Source organism: Pogona vitticeps, chromosome 2, assembly GCF_051106095.1.
Source record: "Pogona vitticeps strain Pit_001003342236 chromosome 2, PviZW2.1, whole genome shotgun sequence".
NCBI classification, from domain to species: Eukaryota; Metazoa; Chordata; class Lepidosauria; order Squamata; family Agamidae; genus Pogona; species Pogona vitticeps.
The window spans coordinates 225,994,455-226,007,429 of record NC_135784.1 but is presented as its reverse complement, the minus strand read 5'-3'; the positions used below and the strand labels follow the sequence as shown (position 1 = coordinate 226,007,429).

The 12,975-nt window shown below is 41.1% G+C and overlaps 1 long non-coding RNA gene across 1 annotated transcript in view; it reads right to left on the bottom strand.

Moving 5' to 3' along the window:
• Window positions 1-910: 910 nt before the first annotated feature.
• LOC140704838 (uncharacterized) overlaps window positions 911-12,975 on the bottom strand; it is an 89,058-nt gene continuing 76,993 nt past the window's right edge. The window contains exon 3 of the long non-coding RNA XR_012084301.2: window positions 911-3,936. This is a non-coding gene — a long non-coding RNA (uncharacterized LOC140704838). The remainder of the gene's footprint in view (window positions 3,937-12,975) is intronic.

Sequence of the window (12,975 nt, the reverse complement as noted above, 5' to 3'; positions counted from 1 at the left end):
GATGAGATAGTAGTTAATTTTGCTGATATTTCAGAAAGTATTTCCTGCCACATGAGTTGGCAGTGGTGTTTGCTCTTTAATTATATTTTCTTTATTGCCTTAATAATTCTAATAGAGTTTTAGGGCATGTTTGTCTCAGAACAGTGTTTATGGTTCAGGAAGTGGCACCAACAGTTCATGACAATGTTTTTTTGAATTACATTCCACAAAGCCCAAGGACTTTTCACAAGCCTCTTGGAGGTCCTTAGAAGTACCACACTAGCAATCACGTCCTTGGGAGCCAGGTATGTTCCACAGGTCACACTTGGCCCAGCCTTGCTTTAGAACACGGTAAAGAATGCCTACAAGGTTCCTCAACCCAGCCATTAAAACAAAACAAAAAAAGTGACTAGCTGGTGAAAAACGGAATGTGTGCCTAGCCTAGCATTGGTTTATGGTAAATGCACCTTCTCTCTTTCTCTCTCAATAGCGGTGTTATTAGGTTTGTTATTTGCCATGTGCAACCCCTGTTTTGGCGCGGAACGAAGAGGCGGAGGCTGCTCGTTGTTCTTCACATAACTGGATTTATTACTGAACAAACTCAACTCAGCAGGCTCAAACGGGTCCATTAAACTCAACTTGGGTAACAAACGATAACTCCGGACCTTAATCGCAGGTGTCTTGAAGCCGCTCCTCACAGAGGGACTGGACCAAACCGCTCCTTGTTGGTCATGGGCCTCAGGGGGGTGCACATGGTCCCACAGCAAGGTTGTTGCGCCCAGTCCCCCTCCCGCTGTGGCTGGAGTAAAGAGGGACTGGAACGGATCACCCTCCTCCCCCCACACTGGTTCCGCGAATACACTACTACCATCCATTCTATAAGTTCAAGTCCTTCTCCACACGCACCAATGTCTTTGGGATCAGGTAGTAGTCCTCCTCCAACCTGGGAAACTCCTTAAGGAGTGTAGCAAATCCTTCTTGCTCCGCACTCCATTCTGTCTGTACTCCATGATCCCTTTTCTCAGGAGTCATGCCCGTTAATATATTGAAACTTTGCGTGCCTTCAGGTTCTTTTATATCCCCCTCCCACACAATCAATTCCAGCTCCTCCCCTCTCTCGTCAGCCAGACACACCTCCATGGACGCTCTCTCCTCTACTTCCTCGGGTTCTATTTCTACTAAAATACCCTCTACATATCCTTTTCCTTCCTCTGTACTCTGTTCCCTGGAGGACAGCACACTGTCTCTCTCTCCTTCACAAGCACATATGATGTTTCTGACAGATCTCTCTCTCTCTCTCTCTCTCTCTCTCTCTCTCTCTCTCTCTCTCTCTCTGTGCGCACATGCATGTGCATGCATGCATGCATGCTTCTGTGAGACCGAGTGTACAGCTGTGTTTCCTTTCTTCACTGCACCTGGAGCCATTTGGGGACATTGCGAAAGCAGTCCAGGAAAGTGCACAAGATCCACGATTGGAAGAGGACAAAAATCAAGGATTCAAAGGGGACAAATATGAGACCAAGTAGCTCTTTAGACTCTAGATAGAATATCTTCCAAGAAGGGAGTATAAGACAGAAACAGTTGACTTATTTTAAAACAGAACTGAAGAACTAAAAAACCTACTAACTTTCTCATTAACCAGCCACAACCTTGACGCCATGTATAAATATTTCCCACTTTGTACCTCCTCTCTAAGGATGAGGAAAAACAAGTTTCAATAGAATTATTTCACATCAGAGCAAACTACACACAGCAATTTAAGATACATTACCTTTCTAGAGTAAACACAACAAAAGTTCTTTGTGACACACTGAAGTCTGCAACATTTTATTTGGTGTAAGTTTAGAAGGCAGCAGCCCATCGGATGCATGCACTTTCTAGCATACTGTAAAGGTAGCAGGCCACTCTGACGTCACTGCCAACTCAGGCCACTCAGAGTGCCCACCACACCACTTCACACTCACTGCCACCAATTATAATGACTATTTAAGAAAGACAAAGGTTTCCTTCAAAACAAAACAGGTTTATTGGTACAAGAAATAAAATATGTAAATCACAGGTAGCTAATCAAGGTGTAAATCACTGTTTCTTATTTGATCAATCACAGACTTTCCCTCACTGACTACTTAGGCACACAGGACTCTAAAAAAGCTCTTTCTCTCTCACACACCAGATCTAAATCTTTCCCTTCACACCCCTTTTCCTTCCAGCTCCTCCCCCTTCAGCACCACCCTCCGTCACCCCATTGGCTGATGATCCACTGTCCAACTGTGACGGACAGGTGAGGTCAGGGCTGCCTGTTACACATAGCAATTTAAGCCTCAAGGAAAGTTCATTGATAGCAAAGAGATATGTGAAAACAAAGCAAGCGTTGTACCATAAACACAGAAAACAGGAGTTAGTCTATTGCTACAAAATTAAATTCAGTGAGGTATGGCAATATTAAAACCACTCTTCACAGGCAAAACAAAGAAACACTTTAGATTAGAATTTGTTGAGAGGTGGCTGTGATGAATTAGCAGCTGGAAGATGCAGCTTGACAGAGGGAGGGAGTAAAAAGCACCCGGGATGGCATAACATCATCAATTCCTGGCAAATTGCCATCATTGCAAAAAGAAGTGCAACAGCGTAGTAATCCAATGCGGACTGGTGTTCCTGTGCTGAAACAGATGCTGTCAACAGATGCTACAGCGCGGAAAGTCGATAATATGTCACATTAACAGCTGAAGAAAGGGCATTATGAAGGTGATATGATGATCGTGATGGTGATGTTTTAATTGTAGGCAATTTTCACCACTTGTGACCCACCAAACTAAAAACATATTGTCCACCACATATAGCACTCAGAATAGCTTTTAATAGTTTGATTGTGCTTCCCACTTTGTTTCTTAGACAGGAGATTTAGGAAGCTCCTATCAGAATGCAATGCATCATCAACGGCCACATTTTGGTGAGTCCAAGATTTGGAAGACCTGATATGTCACCATCTGTGTAAATGGTGCACTATAGACCATTGAAAGCACAGATCCCATTATCCCCAATCAGCTTAGAAGCTTAATTTCAGAGAATAAAGACTACCAAGTATATCTTGGTAGTCTGGCCGTTCCCTTGACCATTCAAGCTCCCCTAAAATATTTTACAACTCTCCAAGCAGAGAGAATTGCACCTTCTACCTGGGAGCCTCCTGAAGTGGCAAAACAAGGCACGGCCACTGTATGCGCATGAACGCATGCATGCGTACACCCCGCCCCCAGACATACCTTGCAAAATTGGAATTCCATTTCCAATTTTCTTGGGGGGAACTAGTGCATCCTGCAGAGGCAGAGGGCCCTGTATAACTGCGGATTGCCCATCCCTGTGCTAAAACAAACCATTGAAATCTGCAGCTAAATGCAAGCCTTTAATGTTTATTCAGTAGGGCATTTTCTAGGTGGGGGAGAGAAAAGGGCAGCCCATGGTCTCCAGGCAGCCAACAAGCCCTTTTGAATTTTTATTCCTTTTTAGCTGTCAGTTTTTTCATTATCCAGCATTCACACCCATACATAGTACTTGGGAATACCATAGTATGGATGATCTTGACTTTGTTCTGCAGTGACACGTCCCCCCCTAAGCCTCAGCCTTTTTCTGATTTTTTGGCTACTGTCTCCATTTGACAATTGAACTGAGGTACAATTTTTTTTTTCAGTTTCCCCATTCTCAATATTAAAATTACATAAGTCATCCATAGTCTATTTTTGTCTTAATGTTCAGCAGTAATTCTATTTTGTACTTTCCTCCTTAACCCTCCTCAGTAGTCATTTCAAGTTATTGCTGTTTTCTGACGGTAGTGTTCTTTACGGTGTATTTTATGTTACTTATGTTTCTTCCACCAATCTTCATTCTTCCTTCTCAAATGGTACTTTCTGCATAAATGTATGCAAGTGGAAATTCTCCTGCCACTTTTTCCTCTCCTATCAGCTGCCAACAGAAGGAAAAAGGTTATTTTAAAAAGGAAAAGAAATTTATTTATTTTTAAACTTAGGCAATCTGTAACCTGCAAGAATATTAATGATGGAAATGCATATTGTTCCCATTTCCATCATCCACAAGAAACAATAAGCATCAGATTCTTTTTCTCCTTACCAATTCTACACATGTAAAAGTGCATAATGAAAAAATAAACTTATTTGAAAAAGGTACACAACTATGCCATAGTTAATAGGGAAAATATATTAAAATGTGTACATTAGGAACATGTTGCATTGAAATATACTTGATTTCTGTACATGAAGAAAAAAGAATGCTTCTGATCTGATAAGGAACTTGCACAGGACAAGAATTCAGAATGGTTGCTGAAAAATGAATTTGAAGCAGAGAGATAACTTACTACACTAAAATAAATCACAAATAGAGTAGGTCTATCTGAATCAAGCAAAAGGATTTCAGTGAGTGTTATATCCCAATGCTTTACTGCCAGCAGAACCTTCAGGTAGGTGTGCGTGCGTGCGTGCGTGCGTGCGTGCGTGTGTGTGTGTGTGTGTGTGCGTGCGTGTGTGTGCAATTGGTCATTTTAAAGCTATCCACCCCAAGCCTGAAATAGCAGACAGCCTGAAATAACCTGTTTTCAAAATCTTCTGGACATGCTAGAATATGAAAAAAAAAATGTGTGGGCATGTCCCTTAACACTGGAATGATGAAAAATAGGATGAGTTGATTCCCAGAGCCTCCACAAGGTTTCTCTCCTGCTTTAGTGTGTGCTTAAGAGATGGTAAGGCCTTCTCTGAAGTCCACAATAGAAAATACATAAAATAATACTGCCCCCCCCCCCAATCAGAGCATGCATAAGGTATACACAAATCAGTAACTATAAGGAATACATTTGGTGGCAAATGCTAGAACCAGGGGAATTTGTCATCCCTGGAGCTATTTCAAGCTGAACTCACATCTCTCCAGAGTTTGTGTCTGGTTAATTATAGTATCATCTCCAACCCTCCTGCCCTGATATTTCCATTCCACTTTATAAAGCAGTTTTTCCCTTATGGGAGCTGCCTGCTTGAAAGTAAGACCAGTGGCTTTTTGATGCTAAGATGCTGATGTTTCCAAGCATCCTCAGGAGTGTCCATTGCTACCAATGCATGGGACTTGTACCTTTCAATGCCTCTTGGTCCATTGTATTGGTTCAGCAGGTCAAGGGAATTCCATTTTCCTTGCATTATAAGAGAATGGATATTCTTGCATGTACGTAGATGTATCCAAACCTGACTAACAGTCCTCTCCTCCATTTTGATAGTTCCTTTCTTTTGCCAGAATAAGATGGCTTGCAGGCAAGTCTCTTAGGCTTGGATTTTCAAAGGTTCCTTAGTGAGCCCTTGGACTTGAGAGACATAGTGTTTCCTTCTCATGAGATAAATTATAAAGTGTGCTAGAAAAATGGTCACCGAACACTCATAATAACAGACAGTCCATAGAACAAGTTGTCTAGATTTTCTAGAGGTGTTCCTTCCCTGAGGTTTTTTACATAGGTGCTACGTGGGTACCTGCCAAGCATGGCTTAAATCTAGATTATGCTGTCTCACAAGACAGAGTGTAAAATTTGATGACATAGGAAGTATGCTGTGCTATTTTGGGAAGCAGCTCTAAGCGCATCATCTCATTACTAGTAGATACAGCTGTTAAGTTATGTCCTTCTAACTGGCCTACAGCACCCATTTGGTAGTAATGGCCAAAGTTCTGAACCTATTAAAACCTCTAACAGCTGCTAGAATGTTGAATTCATGAAGGTTTCAAGTCTCTGCTCCTCTTTCTTTCAATCTCTCTCTCTCTCTCTCTCTCTCTCACACACACACACACACACACACACACACACACACACACACACACACACTTTCAATCTCCCCTGCTTACCAAAGTACTATATCAATCAGAATGCTTCCACTCAGTAATTCCCAAGCTTAGTTCCATTCATACCTACCAATAAAACAAAGCCATGCCATTTATTTTGCCGATTAGGCTGAGTCTAATGGACCAATATGCTTGTGTCAGGAAAAAAGTAAAGATGGAGCTGATATTTAGATGCAGTAACACCAAGATTTAGAAAAGTTACTCACTGGACTACAGATCCTAGATACAACCACTGTTCATTGTGTGCGTGTAATCACAAAGAAAGAACTAACTGGATTCTAATGTAAAACTTTGGCTAGTTCCTTCATCTTTCTGGGCTGGCACACATCTTTAATAATCCTCCCTCTCCTTATTCCCCTCTCTCTTTTAGATCATGGAAATTATTTAAAATGTATTTTGGGATCCTACAATGCTCACAGTATTACACTTTTTTTTAGTATTTTGTAGATTATGTGCTACCATTAAGATAGACTGGCAAGTTTATCTTAGTGGTAAATATAAAGAGACAAAGATGGGTGAAGATCTTTCTCCAAACCTCCTATATCTATGAAGCTTGTTTGCTCAGCTAGCTGAATCCTCTGTAGACCTTTTTAAGCAGGTTACCCACCCAGTATCTTCCAGTTTATGCCTTTTGTATATCTTGAGCAGCTATATGTAATTTATGAAATTCAGACTGATTCTTCAAATACCAGTTGCTATAACAACTCCATGCTTTCATCTCTGCTATCCCTGTTCTCATTTCTGCTACCCTGCAGTCATTTCACATGCTAGCAAGGTTATGCTCAAAATCCTCCAAGGTAGGCTTCAGCAGTATGTGGACCGAGAACTCCCAGAAGTACAAGCTGGATTTCGAAGGGGCAGAGGAACTAGAGACCAAATTGCTAACATGTGCTGGATTATGGAGAAAGCCAGAGAATTCTAGAAAAACATCTACTTCTGCTTCATTGACTACACAAAAGCCTTTGATTGTGTGGACCACGACAAACTATGGCAAGTTCTTAAAGAAATGGGAGTGCCTGACCACCTTATCTATCTCCTGAGAAATCTATATGTGGGACAGGAAGCAACAGTTAGAACTGGATATGGAACAACTGATTGGTGCAAAATTGGGAAAGGAGTATGACAAGGCAGTATATTGTCCAACTGCTTAATTAACTTATATGCAGAATACCTCGTGCAAAAGGCTGTGCTGGAGGAATCCCAAACCACAATTAAGATTGCGAGAAGAAATATCAATAACCTCAGATATGCAGATGATACCACTCTGATGGCAGAAAGTGAGGAGGAATTAAAGAACCTCTTCATAAGGGTGAAAGAGGAGAGTGCAAAAAATAGTCTGAAGCACAACATCAAAAAAACCAAGATCATGGCCACTGGTCCCATCACCTCCCGGCAAATAGAAGGGGAAGATATGGAGGCAGTGACAGATTTTACTTTCTTGGGCTCCATGATCACTGCAGATGGTGACAGCAGCCATGAAATTAAAAGACGCCTACTTCTTGGGAGGAAAGCGATGACAAACCTCGACAGCATCTTAAAAAGCAGAGACATCACCTTGCCAACAAAGATCCGCATAGTCAAAGCTATGGTTTTTCCTGTAGTGATGTATGGAAGTGAGAGCTGGACCATAAAGAAGGCTGACAACCAAAGAATTGTGGTGCTGGAGGAGACTCTTGAGAGTCCCCTGAACTGCAAGGAGAACAAACCTATCCATTCTAGAGGAAATCAACCCTGAGTGCTCACTGGAAGGACAGATCCTGAAGATGAGGTTCCAATACTTTGGCCATCTCCTGAGAAGAGAAGACTCCCTGGAAAAGACCCTGATGTTGGGAAAGTGTGAAGGCAAGAGGAGAAGGGAATGACAGAGTATGAGATGGTTGGACAGTATCTTCGAAGCAACCAACATGAATTTGACCCAACTCCGGGAGGCAGTGGAAGATAGGAGGGCCTGGCATGCTCTGGTTTATGGGGTCACGAAGAATCAAACATGAGTTAATGACTAAACAACAACATCCCTGTTGTCCTCTCAGTTCAGAGCCTGAATTAAATGATTTCAGCTTTTCTAGATTTTGGGACTGAAAGGACTGAATCAACCCTTTACTTTTGGTGTCATGTTCATTGTTTAGTTAAAAAGAGAGAGTATCTTGATTTTATGCTTCTTCAAAAAAAAGTTACATATTGTACTGTGAAGGCTCCAATGCAGCCCTTAGTCTTGAAGTGGGCTACCTGAAGGTTGAAGCGAGAGCTTGGCTGGCTATTTTTAACTTTTGGCTAAAACTAACCTTTCAACAAATTGGACTGACTTCGCTGGTATTACAGGATAACCATCAATCACCTTGGAAGAGAGCAGTATACAATAAAATCAACAGATACAGCTATTCAGTAGAATGTATCTAACAAATGGGATATGTTAAGGCCAAGAGTAATCTTAGGCAGAGTATTATTGAGACAGAAAGGCAGCAGGACCTTGGTATCATCATAAAAAGGATCATACTTGACAACGCACTGCTTCCAGCCAAACCGGCTAAATATCTCTACTTACCCTTAACACGTAAACAACGCAAAGCCCTTACTCTGGCCCGCTTCAATGCACTTCCATCAGCAGTCCAGGAAGGGAAGTATAACAACACCACTTACAACCAGCGTATTTGCCCCTGTAACTCTGGTGAGATCAAAACCATCTCCCATGTGTTACTTCACTGTGCTTTTTATTCTGGCATTCGAGAAGTCCTAGTTAACCCTTACATAAGGGCATTTCCTGGATGATCAGAGGCACATTACATACTGTGCTTGCTAACAGGGTGATACCTTGGGAGAGATACTGGGCTAAACCAAAATTCAGATATTTTGACAAAAGTAGCTAAATTCTGTGCTGCTGCAATCAAAATCTGTGAAGGAAAGGTGCCACCCAAAGTGCAGCTACAGTATCTGTAAATTGGTGTATACATGTAGAGGCCTTAATGATCATCTGGGCTCTATGAGCTTCTAAGTAACAATTCTGTCATCCTATGCAAGCTATAATAGCCCATAGACAAGGCCTATGGTAGGGAGGCAGGAGATATCTAATAAGATCTATGAATGTAGTTATATATATGTATATATTGGCGTGGAGCCAACTCCAGAGGCTTTATATGGCTATTGCCTCTTCAAAAGCTTGGAGTCAGATTGGATATGAAGCTTGTAAGAGCACTTTGTTTGGGAAAAACAAACCTTGGAGCTAAAGACAACAAGATACACAGAGCCTCTTATCTAGCTGCTTCAAATCCTCCCCTTCATTAGCAGAGTAAAGACGCAGACATAAGAAAATGCACTGAGAGAGTTCTGATACAACTTATATCATAATATATTAGGCTTGGTCAGACATAAATACATGGCAACATATGCATTGGCATAGACTTCTCAGAGCAACATTATATTACATTCAAGTAAAACAAATGACCATCAGACTCACAACTGAGTGCTAAAATGATACTCATACACTTGCTTATATACTGAGAGAAGCCTATCACTGCACACATGGCAGCTGAGCATGTTTAACAAGCATTACCTAAGCTTGTCCCATCTGTAAGCTATCAGTCATCCGTTGGCTTGATGTTACAGGAATGACTTTACATTCTCTACTACAATATTAAATTCAACCCTTGTTCACTTAAAGGAACAAATCCTGACACTATATAGATGTTTTTAGTGCTTTTAGATTGATTTTGTGTTCCCTAATTTAAATAATGTTGCTTACTTCTACTAGTCAATGACCGTAATAAAACTACTACTACTACTACTACTACTACTACTACTACTACTACTACTACTACTACTACTTATTATTATTATTATTATTATTATTATTATTATTATTATTATTATTATTATTATTATTATTATTATTATTATTATTATTATTATTATTATTATTATTATTACTGTGAAGGCCTGTGAGTGATAAAATGACCTGTTAATGTGAAACGTAAAACAAAACAAAACCAACAAAATTTAAAACAATATAAATACAGGGGCATCCCTTTGTGCTTGACTGCAGATGGAATGGGACTCACCAACATTGTATATCTCTCTTCCCCTTTGGTCTTCAATGGCACCCTTCACCCTCCACCTCTTGTGTGATAAGGTGGAGTCATCTCTGGAGAAGATTATGGGCACACAAAGGGCTTGGAGAAGAGAGGAGAGAGGAATCTACTGCATGAAAAAGATTCCACTAACCCTACTACTCAGCTCCTTGTTGTATAGCAAAAAGGTGGGAACTGTTGTAGATAACACATCCCTTTTTCTTCCCCCAACCCCATATTGTATGATCCCTGATAAAGTTATTCAGGTTTTCTACCTGAAATGGAGGAAAATCTCCTGTTGAACTGAATCTATACTACATTCATAGACAGGCTTTGCTGTAAGACCCCAGTCAGGGGGTCTTAGCTATATATACTTATATAGCTTATATATATATATATATATATATATATATATATATATATATATATATATATATATATATATATATATATATATATATATATATATATATATATATATATATATATATATATATATATTTAGTCGTTTAGTCGTGACCCCATGGACCAGAGCACGCCAGGCCCTCCTGTCTTCTACTGCCTCCCGGAGTTGTGTCAGGTTCATGTTGGTTGCTTCGCAGACACTGTCCAGCCATCTCATCCTCGGTCGTCCCCTTCTCCTCTTGCCATCACACCTTCCTAACATCAAGGTTTTTTCCAAGGACTCTTTTCTTCTCATGAGATGGCCAAAGTACTGGAGCCTCAGCTTCAGGATCTGTCCTTCCAGTGAGCACTCAGGGTTGATTTCCTTTAGAACTGATAGGTTTGTTCTCCTTGCAGTCCAGGGGATTCTCAAGAGTCTCCTCCAGCACCACAATTCAAAGGCATCAATTCTTCGGCGGTCTGCTTTTACTTAGTCATATAGGTTTTACCTAGATTCTCAGCCCATTTACCTGGATTCCCCTTGTCCCTGTTTCCAGCCAGCTGGCCCAGAAGTAGTTGTGGCACCTTCTCCCAACCTGCACTGGATGCACCACAAGGACTTTTCCTGTGCTATCACAAGGCCTGCCTTTGACTGTGAAGTCTTAGGGAATGTGTTGCTGCTGATTTGAAACTGTACGTACAAGATGAGTGACTTATGTGATTAGGGAGCTAATAACAAGTTACAAGACCATTTCAATAAAGCTTGAGTTCTGCCCCCATTCTCATTTCTTTTCACTTCACCAGAATCAGCCTTTTACCCCTTGCAAATCCACACACACATTAAATTAAACTTTTCATCTGTTAGTTCAGCATGCAGACATGTGCGCGCACACATGCACACACACATGCACACACAGAATTTTTTTTAATGTAAAGAGTAAAACAAACATGAATAGATTTCTCAGCAAAATCCCAGCTGCATTACTTCTGAGGGAACAGATATGTTCAGAAGTTTGTTTCATCCTGGCCTAAATACAGTGTGTTGAAAAACTATTTGATTTGCATAAGTGCTATCAGCTGAACAGTGCTCTTTACTCTGGATTTTTTTCCCTCATTTCCTAACACTGGCATTTTTGTTCTTTTGATAAAATGCTACTGGTGTTTGAAAAAGCACTTGAATTTGAGCTTGCATCCTCTTCAGAAAATATTGATAATCCACATTAGTTTCAGATAGCTTTCAATGTCAGGTCACAGTGGAATTTTTGGTAGTAGTGTGGAAAAAAAACTACTGTCCTCAGAGAAAGTTTTTCAGTGAGTTAAAAACTGCTCCCTGTTGCATTGTTACCACAATCTTGGCAGTCTCCCAACAAGTGGTATTCATACATTAAATAAATTCTGATGAGCGCTAAGAACTCTTTGGATTAGAGTCTAAAGCATGAAGAGCTTGTGAGCACACCAAGAAGGCCAGGTTCTTAGTTTAAAAATACAATAGCAAAGATTCCTCCAATGGGATTTATACAGCAACACTATACAGTGTACCCAGTGTGGCAATGATGGTAGGGATTTTTCATTCTGTGTTTTTGAACAGAAAGACATAAGTAGCAGGGTTAGCCCAAGCATTTTCATTGGCTCAGGCATAAAACAAGATGGCCCTCCAGGTGCTGAAGTTAATTTAAATGCCAGCTGAATTTTATTTAAGAATTCCTGGCAAAGTGATAGCTTCTCCCCCCCCCCCACACACACACATGGAAGAAACAGACAACCTTCAGCAATAAGGCAAACCTAGGCTGTGACTTATTTTATTATTTTATTATTTTTCGGCTTTTACCCCGCCCATCTAGATTCAACGAATCTACTCTGGGCGGCTTACAGTCTGAATATAAAACAAGAATTAAAACAAACAATATCAAACAGCATAGAGATAAACAAAATCCAAGATGGTAAGATATAGAGAACTAAGACATGGAAGGGGGGAAGGCCTGCCTGAAGAACCAAGTCTTCAGCTTGTTCTTAAAAAGTCCCAGCGAGGGTGCCAGGCGAATCTCAGGGGGCAAGATGTTCCAGAGGCAAGGGGCCACCACCAAGAAGGCCTGGTTTCTAGTTCTCTCCTTCCAGGCTTCTCTCAGGGTCAAGCCTCTCAGCCACCCAGCTTGGACAGATCGAGTGACACAAATAGAGCTAGGCGGGAGTAGGCACTCTGTCAAGTATAGAGGTCCTAAACCGTTTAGGGCTTTATAAGCATTAATACCTTAAAGTCAATGCGGAAATGAACATGCAACCAGTGTAAGGCTGCCAGAGTGAGGGAAATGTGATGATATTTTTTCACCCCATGGTGGCCATGTTCTGGATCATTTGTAGTTTCCGCATCAATCTCAAGGGCATCCCCATGTAGAGTGCATTACAGTAGTCTAATCTCAAGATTACGAGTGCATGGACCATAGTGGTGAGTACCCCAACATCAAGATAAGAGAGCAGCTGGGCAATCCACCTAAGATGTAGATGGGTGGTGCTGACCACTGACACTACCTGGGTTTCCATTGTAAGCGCTGGGTCAAGATGGACCCCCAAGCTGTGGACCACATTCTTTGTGGTGAGAGTGCCTCCCCTAAAAGAGAGGGAGCTTCCCAAACCATTGATAGGAGGGTTGCCCACCCTCAAAACCTCAATCTTG